General features: G+C 29.4%; 1 long non-coding RNA gene across 1 annotated transcript; it reads left to right on the top strand.

The window, feature by feature from the left end:
- Positions 1–9,586: 9,586 nt before the first annotated feature.
- Positions 9,587–10,347, top strand: LOC105164320 (uncharacterized). Its single transcript, XR_016066080.1, has 2 exons — positions 9,587–9,861; positions 10,103–10,347. It is a non-coding gene; the product is annotated as an uncharacterized LOC105164320 (long non-coding RNA).
- Positions 10,348–11,048: the final 701 nt, after the last annotated feature.

The following is an 11,048-nucleotide window of genomic DNA, read 5'->3' on the forward strand; positions in this document are numbered from 1 at the left end:
ACTTTGGAAGGCTCCTTGATAAGAGCTCATTCATAAGAGTCTAAACTTTCAATAATGCTCCTTAATGAGGTTAAACTATCTAAACTCTTAAACTAATTTTCCTTTTTAATACTCCTTGATACGAATATAAACTATCTATCAAATTCAAATGCAAGTAAAGACTCCTTGACACGAGTATAAACTATCCCTCAAACTCAAATGAAGAGTTGAAAACTCCTTGATATAAGTATAAATTATATACTGAATTCAAATGAAAATTTTCCAATATGAATATAAACTATCAACAAATTAAATTTAAAGACTCTTTGATATGAGTATAAACTGTCTATCAAATTTCAGAGAATCTTTGATATAAGTATAAACTATCTACAAATTCAAATTGATGGCTCTTTGATACGAGTATAAACTATCTATCAAATTCAAGTTATGGCCCCCAATATGAATATAAACTATTTACAAATTCAAATTGCCTCGTTGATATGAGTATAAACAATCTATCAAATTCAAATAAAGACTCCCAGATATGAGTATAAACTATCTGTAAATTCAAATTGAAGGCGCCTTGATAAGACTTTAACCTATCTACAAATTTTCAAATATAGAGAACTCTTGATCCCCTTAATAGGGTACGTGGATAACTTGCAATTAATTTTTGAAGTTCAGTAAAAAAAAAAAAAAGGAAGAAGAAGAAAAAGAAAGTGGAGGAATGTGAAGAAACAATTTTGTGACATGTTCACTCCTCCACTTTGGTGCAACTAGTGACCAAGTCTCGAGGGGGCATTCGTGAGCATGCAAAAATTTGTTGCCAATTATATATTGACATGTTGAATAGAGTTTTCCATCAATTTTATATTTTTTATAAGATAAAATATTGCTTGATAGATAAAAATATTGTCATGTATGGAATTGAAGTATCATCGAAGCAATTTAAACATTTTCTTGCCAACAAATGAAACAAATATCAATGATTTGGTAATTTTATATCACATCTTGTGATTAATAAAATAAATCATGAAGCATATCACTGCACGTTATCAAGTAAATATAGTAAAGTCTTCCACCCTACAACTATAAATAGGGGTGCTTCACCACTTAACAGACACAACTCAAGGCGTGACACAAAACACAAGTTAAGACGAGTCAAGAGGTCACTCAAGACATAATTGAAGAGACAATTGAAGAAAGGAGCAAGAGAGCATTGAAGTAGTCTCAATATCCTTTCAAGTGCAAATCAAAGAAAATCCACGATGTTCAAAGAAAAAATCAAAGCGTTCATTACAGATATCATCCAAAGTCAACATCTGATAGTGAAGAAGTCAAAAGACCCCGAATTAACATTGTCAAGACACGAGTCTATCTTGGAGGAAGATCAAAGGGTCAAATTCACCAAGAGATATTTAAGTTCAAATGAAGTTCTCCAAGTCTATAGCGTTTAATTTGAGAATAAGTCAAAAGATCCGTGAATTAATGTTATTAGAGACCTAAATCAATATTGAGACAATCAAAGCGTCAAGCTCCACCTCCAAAGTTCCCAAAATCAAAGAGTTCATTTGTGAAGTGAAAAATCAGAGATTCCAAGTAGAGATTCTGTATTCACAAAAAGTACAATTAAAATAAAAAATGATTTTGTAATATTTTTCTTGTTTCAATAAATTCAAAACAGAAAATTTGTGTTACAACCTCCAATTTAGACCGTTGATAGGGATAATTTACTTCATTTTTCAAAACACAATAAAATAATTTACCAATTCTTTTTTCATTAGATTTTTTTTGCTCATTTTACATATCATAAGGATAAATTGTATTTAATCCGTATAGTGCACTAGGGGAAAATTATTATTATTATTATTTTGCTACATTACAAAAAACCCCCCTGTTTTAAAACTCAGCACAAAATCCTCCTTTAATTTAAAATAGGCAAAACACATCTTGTGTTTTAAAAACGCAGCTCAATCATCCATCTCTGTTAAATATGATTAACAGCTAAACTTTAAAATGACCGCTATTCCCTTACTTAATATACATTATTTTTTATTTTATTGACCAATGAATTTATATTAATTATACTAGAGCCGTGCTGCCAACTCCCCACTGTCGCCCCCAAATTTGGGCGACGACGAGGAGAAAGAGAGCGATGGCGACCTGTGAGGGAACGGCTGCCGTCTTCGTCGGCCCTATTTTTTAATTTTTTAATTACTTTAATTTTATTAATCAAATATATTTTAATAATTTTAGGTGATTATAATAATTAAATACATATTCTAGTTAATTACTGATAATTTTAAATAATTATTGTACTTAAATTAATTTAAATATATTAATTTAGTTAATTAAAACTAATTTTGAATAATTATAATATAATTCTTATTTTAAAATAATTTATAACTCATAGTTATTGTAATTGCTTGATATTTATATTAATGTAGATATCCAAATTTCAAAAATAAAATTTAATATATTAGTTTTTGTAATGTATTTTTTTATTTTGTTGTATATCAATATTTAATATAAGTATGTTTAAGAATTAAAAAAATTATATTTTTAAAAGAGAGAAAAATACAAAAAAATTGAAAAAAATGTTAATGTGACTTTAGTAATTTCACATACAATATAAGGATATTTTGGTTAATTAAAATTTATGGGTACTTTTAACCTATTTTAAAATATAAAGGAATTTAACTATTTTTTGTGGTAGTGGTATCCTGTAGTTTCAATACAATAATCGTGCGTGTAAATCACTAATATCTGACAATATTTTTTGTTCTTTGGAAATTTGTTCACGCAATGTGTAAACGTCAGGGACCACAACTCTCATTTTTCATTATGACCTTATAAAACATTGAAAGAATATTTTTTTTGTTTTTTTCAAAAAAAGATCATTTTTAATTTACTTAATCTTATTGGTTTAAAAGTCTAAGTGATATTGATAAAGTCAATACATCAAATTGATAAAAGAATTATGAGGCAATATCTTGAGAAGGCGATGGAAATACTACAAAAGAAATTGCTATAGCAACGGATTTTTGCCATGAAATTTGCATAAAATTAATTACAAAATAGTGTTGTCAGGAAAATTTGCAATGGAAAATTTTCAGTTGTTCTAGGTACTATTGCTATAGTTGCATTGGTTCTCCGTCTGTGACAAATTTTGCCACGGATAATTGCCTATTTCAAAAAATCGGTTGCAAATTATGTTGCCAAAACTTTAACTTTTAACGAATCTTGCAATGAATTTTGCAACGACATTTGCAACGATTTTGTGACAATGTTTTCGTTGCAAAGTTTGTGGCAATTTCATTTCAACGGACATTCGCAACAAAAATTTGGTTGCAAATTTTGCAATGCCAGTTACTTCAAATTTTTCAAGACATGTGCAATGCAAAAAATAAAAAATAAAAAATCAATCTATTCGAGGGGGAAAAGAGAGATATTTTGTTTCACCACAGAAAATTATTTGGTTCTTTCTTTCAAAAAATTTCCATGATAGACCAAAACAATCATTTATAGGATTTAATAATTCTTAAAAGCAGATTCATTTAACTATCTATATTTCGTGCAGCCATTTGATTTGGGAATCGAAATAGTAAGAAAACTTCATGAAAAATTTGCAACACGTTTCAATCCGTTACAAATTTTACAAGAGATTCTGCAATGATTTTTTTTTTTTTTTCTTTCTAAACTCCACTGCAAAATTTTGTAATAAAATTTTTGTTTTATAATATTTTTGTTGCAAAATTTTGATATATCACATTTCAAAATTAAAGTGACATTTAAGTTACAACTAAGAATTTGCAAAATTCAAAGACAACAAAATTTATTTAAACATAAAATATAGAAAGATAATTCAATACATGTCAATACATGTCCAATAAACAAAAATCTAAAACTTCAAATATCCAATACATTTTCGCAATTATCTAAACGTAGTCGGCCAGATCGGGATGATGTATCATTGTCACTCTTCTGTTTCACTCGCATCATCCAACACCATACCAAATTTATCCACAAATTATATCCTTAAAATTTGTATTTGTTTCTTTGTGTGCTTGATTTTTCGCCGACCTCCCTTCGATCCTTCGATATCCACATAAACGTAGTAAGTTAGTTAAATTAGTTTAATAGAACATGTTTTTAAGTTGGTAATTATTTTAGTTAAATTAGTTTAGTTGAAACTTTTAAGTTTCAGTTAACTGAGCCGAAATAGTTTAGTTGAAACTTTTAAGTTTCAGTTAACTGAGCCGAAATAGTTTAGTTGAAACTTTCAAGTTCATTGTTAACTTAGTTAAATCGGTTTACTAAAACCTTTTAAATTAATAGTTAAATTAATTTGGTTGAAACTTTTAAGTTTGAGTTACTAAGTTGAAAAAGTTTAGTTGAAGTTGTTAAGTTCATAATTAACTTAGTTAAATAGTATAGTAGAAAACCTTAACTTCACAGTTAAATTAGTTTAATAGAACCTTTTAAGGTCATAGTTAAATTGGTTTACTTGAAACTCTTAACTTTGAGTTAACTAAATTGAAATAATTTAATTGAAGTTTTTAAGTTAATAGTTAACTTAATTAAATTAGTTTAGTCGAAACTTTTAAGTTCACAGTTAAATTAATCTATTAGAACTTTTTAAGGTCATAGTTAAATTAGTTTAGTTGAAACTTTTATGTTTGAATCAACTAAGTTGAAAAAGTTTAGTTGAAGTTTTTTAAGTTCATAATTAACTTAGTTAAATTAGTTCAGTTGAAACTTTTAAATTTGAGCCAACAAAGGATTGGAAAGAAAATGACCTGCAAAACAAAACGTTAGCACTCCAACACCCAAGTTAGTATTAGATTTAAGAAATAATAATTTGAAAAAGTGAAACATATTGATATAATGAAGTGTAATGATATAAAATAGAGGTAAAACTCGTGTTTGATAGTGCAGAATGAATGCAGCAGAGTAGTAGCTAGAATTCAGGCGCTGAGGGTATCCCTGCCGGGAGATAGAGCAAGTATTTATGGCAAAGTGTCCCTCTTCGTCAAGGAACCTAACGTTCTTCCTATTTCTGGGTTAAATGGATAGAGTTGCTTGACATGAGCCATAATCTACCCCTATCTTTTAGAAATCTTGCAATTAGGATTGTCATTCGGGATGAGGGAGAGAGTTCTTGGCTGAGGAGGAGTCCTGGTCCTTAGGGAGTCTACCAAAAATAACAAAATAAAGCTTAGAAAACTACAAAAAAAATAAGAGAGGAAGTTGTGGAGTCAACAGTCGGGGGGACATCAGCGGCAGGCGAATGACAAGAGAAGAGTGGTAGTAGGTGTTAGAAGTGGAAAGATTGAGAGAAGAGGGAGTAGAGAAATGAGAGAAGATGAAAGAAAAATGAGAAAGAAATGGGAGAATTCCTGCAAAAGAAGGGGGGAAAGGGAAAGAATAATAAAAATAAAATTTATAAAATACAATGCAATACTCGTTGCAAATTATTAGCAATGGATATAATTTTAAAATTCTTTGCAAATGGTGTCACGGAGATTAACTGTTGCACAAATCATTGCAAATTCGCAATTGATGTGTTCCGTGACAATATTGCCGCTACTTTTGCAACGACTTGAAACGAAAGTGGGTCACTCAAAAGTTGATCGATTTTTGCAGTGGATTTTGCAACGGAAAGTCGATTGTAACATTTCATTGTTGTTTTACCACAGAATTTGCCACGAAAATCTAAGTACTGGAGTTCCATTGCAAAATCGTTGCGAAGTCCGTGGGAAATTAATTTCTGTTACGAAAAATCTGTTGCTATAGCATTTTGTTTGTAGTCAAATATTAAATGATTAATAAGAAATAAGATATTGAAATTTAAACATCAAGCAAATAGGAGATAATTAATAATTTTATCAATAAAATCCAAAAATTTCATGAAACAACAAGAGAATTCCACTTATTTAGTCATATTTTTATATACCTTTTGTATTTTCATTGAATAGAAAGTTTTTACAAAAATTTTTAAAAGATTAAATTCATTAAAATTAATGAATAAAAGCTTTTCATTTATAAAGTACGAGTTATTAAATTTTGAAATAATATTTATTAATTTATGAAATACTTATATTTTTACACAATTAAATTTTTGAAGTGGAACACTTTGCTACAATCAATTCCAAATGCACGTTTTAAATGGAAGTGGTCTTTTGAACATATCATAAAGAAGGGTCCACACTTTGGAAAAAATACAAACATAGCTAAGAGTGACATTTAATATGTTAAAAAAAAAATCACACAAATCTCATTACGATGAGCCTAAACCGAGCAACAAAGGATTCGAAAGAAAAGGACCTGCAAAACAAAACGTTATCATTCTAATGCCCAAGTTAGTATTGAATTTAAGAAATAATAATTCGAAATAGTGAAGGACATAATGAAATGTAATGATGCAAAATAGAAGTAAAACTCAAGTTTGAGAGTGCAGAATGAATGCAACAGAGGAGTAGTTCGAATTTAGGCATTGAGGGTATCCTCCCGCTGGAGATACAACCTCTATTTATAGTGGAGTGTCCCTCTTTGTCAAGGAACCCAACGTGCTTCCTTTTTCTGGGGTAAATGGATAGAGTTGCTTCAGATGAGCCATGTTCCGCCCCTATCTTTTAGTAATCTTGCAATTAGGATCATCATTCAGATGATGGAGAGAATCCTTGGCTAAGGAGGACTCCTGGTTCACAGGGAGTCTAGCTGACTCAAGAGTTGGAGCTCTTCAGGGAACCTTCCCCAATACGCGTAGTCCACGCTGGACAAAAGTGACACGCCGAGTGTCTACGTACAGGCTACGTGTGCTCTGCAGAAGGACATCAACCGGGGTGTTGGGTCGATTATTTAGTGTTTGGTCTATAATATTGGGCAATGCTAAGTTGGCCTCCTCCACCCGAGTTACTGTATTTATGGAAGTGCGTCTTGGGTCTTCTCGCTCGTTCTTGGGCCTAGCTTTCTTGGGCCGCACTCATCAAGTTGAAATTTTTAAGTTTGACTTAATTAAGTTGAAATAGTTTAATTTATGTTTTTAAGTTCATGCTTAACTTGGTTAAATTAATTTAAAAGAACCTTTTAAGTTTGTAATTAACTTAATTAAATTAGTTTACTTGAAACTTTTAAGTTTGAGTTAACTAATCTACAATCATCAACGACAACAGTCATTCACCTCAAGAAAACAATCATCCCATTCACTTCATCACACAATCATCCTGTTATAGAATCTAAAGATTTTATCAAATAATAGGAAAACAGAAAATTTTCATCCTATAAGTTTGGTCTGAATTTATTTTGATCCTTTATCTTTGGCAATATCAGATTTGGTTCTTTATCTATCAATTTTGTGTAGATTAGGTCATTAAGCCTAATTAATGACTTTTTTATCTTTTTGATAATAAAAGCTAATAGTGTATCCTAATGCTCTAACTATAATATAAATAAATATTTCTTCAAAAAACCTAAAAATTCTGATATCATTCTAGGCGAGCATTAGCTACGAAATGCAAAATAAATGGATGTATGTAGACTAAAATTGCTTTTGAAAAGCTGTGTAGGGATAAAATTATTCGTAATTGAGTCAAATGAGTAAAATCAAGCAGTTTTGAAAGTTACTATACTAAAACTAAAAACGATAAATTTAAAGGATTAAAATCAATAATAGACAAACATAAAGGAATAAACAAATAATTTTTCCCAAATAATATATAAGACAATATATCATTTAACTCAATATATCAAAGAATATACCAAACAATAAATTTTGGTCTCTGATGCCCTGTTTTCTTGTAGTGTCACATCCCTTCACCTCAATATACTAAACAATATATTCATCCACCATTACAATATAGACAATATATTCATAAACCATCACATGCACCATTAGTCAACTTTTAACACCATTACAATATATACCAAACATAACAATATATTCTCACCATTACGATATATACCAAACAATATAGACAATAATATACACACCATTACATAAATCAAAATAGAAACTTTTAACACCATTATATACATCATTACTCAATTTTATTTCTCACTCAATCTGTTAAAGAAAGAAACTAAATATTAATAACCCATCTACGAATAGAAAACAAGATATAGCTTAGATCGGTGGGCATCATTGGCAGACGATTGACAAGAGAAGTGTGGTAGTAGGTGTGAGAAGTGGAAAGATTGAGAGGAGAGGGATAGAGAAATCAGAGAAGATGAAGAGAAAAATAAGAAAGAAATGAGAGTTATTGCTACAAAAGAAGGGGAAAAAGGGAAAGAAAAAAAAAACAAAATTTATAAAATACAAAGCAATACTCGTTGAAAGTTATTAGTAACGGATATAATTTTAAAATCCAATGCAAATTGTGTCACGGACATTAATTGTTGCACAATTTGTTGCAAATTTGCAACTGATGTGTTCCATGACAATTTTACCGCTACTTTTGCAAAGACTTGTAATGAAAGTGGATCACCCAAAGTTGATCCTTTTTTGCAAAGGAAAGTCCATTGAAACATTTCATTATTGTTTTGCCACAAATTTGCCACGTTAAATTTTGGAATTCCGTTGCAAAATCGTGGAATAGTCCGTGGCAAATTAATTTCTGTTACGAAAAATCTGTTGCTATAACATATTTTTTGTAGTCAAATGTTAAACTATTAATAAGAAATATGGTAGATGTCAAGTAAATAGGAGATAATTAATAATTTTATCAATAAAATTCAAAAATTTCATGAAACAACAAGAGAATTCCACTTATTTAGTCATATTTTTATATACCTTTTGTATTTTCATTGAATAGAAAGTTTTTACAATAATTTTTAAAAGATTAAATTCATTAAAATTAATGAATAAAAGCTTTTCATTTATAAAGTACGAGTTATTGAATTATAAAATAATATTTCTTAATTTATAAAATACTTTGCTACAATCAATTCAAAATGCACGTTTTAAATGGAAGTGGTCCTTTAAACCTATCATTCAAGTTTTGAACATATCATAAAAAAGGGTCCACACTTTGGGAAAAGTACAAACACATTTTTCTCACCTCTGTCACTGTGACGAGGATTTCTCATCACAATAGTTTTATAACAAAGCTAAGAGTTTCACCTAAATAGAAATAATTAGTGTCAAATGATTGATGTTATTATAGTGTGTGACTAATTGTTGGTGATGACATTTTTTTGTATAATTCTAATTGATAATAATTAAATTGTAATGAGATTAAAATTATGTTCACTTAATTATATATCTTTGTATTAATTCTCAAATTTTCATTTCATATTTTCAATAATATTATTTTTTGTCTTCGTGATAGTTAAAGACTAATCAAATTCGTGTCATCTAAATTTTATTTGACCATCTATCTACGCTAGTTAATTAATTTCTCTTATTTACTACTTACTTCTATAAAATAAGATCATACATGGAAGTCCAATGGAATTGGCTTGTTGCTAGACGAACATCAAAATAAGAAAGATATTTATAATTTTTTAAACAACGAAAAAATATTTACAACCATATCTAAAAATAGATATTCATGGAACGAATAAAATAGAATCTAAAAATAGGACAAAGCAATTCATTTTCTGACCAGCGTAAATATTCTCACACATTTAATGTCTCAAAAAAAAAAAAAAAATTCACAGAAATCTCATTACCCCATTCTGCACAACTCTTAGAAACCACAAAAATCACAAAAAAAGAAAAAAAGAATCATAGAATGAAAAACACAAACACAACTAAAGAATTCTTCTATAAATACCCATTCTGCAGAACTCATAGAAACCACACACAGACATTTACTCAATCAAAGATTACTACAAGAGCAAAGGAGGAGCAAAAGCTAAGGATGGCGTCAATTTGTCAAGGTACGGAAATGAAATTGGTTTTTAGTTAACTGCAAACATGTTTCCATCTTTGGGTAAATTTCATCCACTGCCTCGACACAACTTGCATAGGGAAAACATAAATTCTAAAATCATAACTCTAGCACCAAGTCCCAACAACTAAATGAAAGTAGAAGTAATTTCCAATAAATAAATTGCCTATAGAATTAATTATTCGATGCCACTTGCAACCTTTGACTCCTTTTCGTGCTTATATATGTAGGTAAGAGCGAATGGCCTGAGCTAGTCGGGACGTGTGGAGAAGTCGCAGCAAAAACCATCCAGGAGGAGAACTCCGTCTATGCCATCATTGTTCCACCATCCCAAACATGGATCCCTGGTAATTTCAGTTGCGGCCGAGTATTTGTTTTCGTCGATGAGAAAGGCATTGTTACAAGGGTGCCTAGGGTTGGTTAAACTAAGCGGATGGAGATGATTCTTCGTTACTTCAATTGGATTGTAATATGATTAAAATAAATAAGTCGTCTGAGGATCGTCTTGCTGTACTTATATGGTTTTCTGTTTAATGTGTTTATCAATAACATGCAAGCTTTGTGTTTGCTTAAATTTGGGACATCGGAAATGGGACGGAAAATTTGTGCTATAGTAATGGTGTAAATGTTTCGTCACTTTTGTGTCATGTATTGACGCTTCGTAAGATGTCATGCAAATAAATTAATTAATGTGAAGGATATATTCCTTTTCCTATACTTATATCCAGTTATTTTTTATTTCAATATTTTTTTCCAATGTTGTTATGTTAGTTTTATATAGTAGGAAATCGATTCACGTGTATCTTGATTAATGTAATTATTCAAATATAAATTTATTTTAAAGTATTTGATAATGAAGACAATGTAATATATACAAGTACGAATATGACTTTAATTACTCACATTTGAATGAATTGAAAAATAATTATAATTTTAAATTTCCACAATTATTTTTTATTAACAATATTGTATATATTATTAGGATAAAAAGATAGATAAATATATTTATTTTTATATATAATTCATTAATTTAAAAAAGATAATATTCCAAACGTAGATTTTTAATAAAATTTGAATAGTTAATTTGACGTAAATACGATCCAATGATTATGAAAGAAATGCTAAAATTAACCATGTAGTCCACCCATAACGTGAAGGCGTTCAATTACACCACCA

This window comes from Sesamum indicum, linkage group LG6 (genome assembly GCF_026168435.1).
Source record: "Sesamum indicum cultivar Baizhima isolate 11 linkage group LG6, ASM2616843v1, whole genome shotgun sequence".
NCBI lineage: Eukaryota > Viridiplantae > Streptophyta > Magnoliopsida > Lamiales > Pedaliaceae > Sesamum > Sesamum indicum.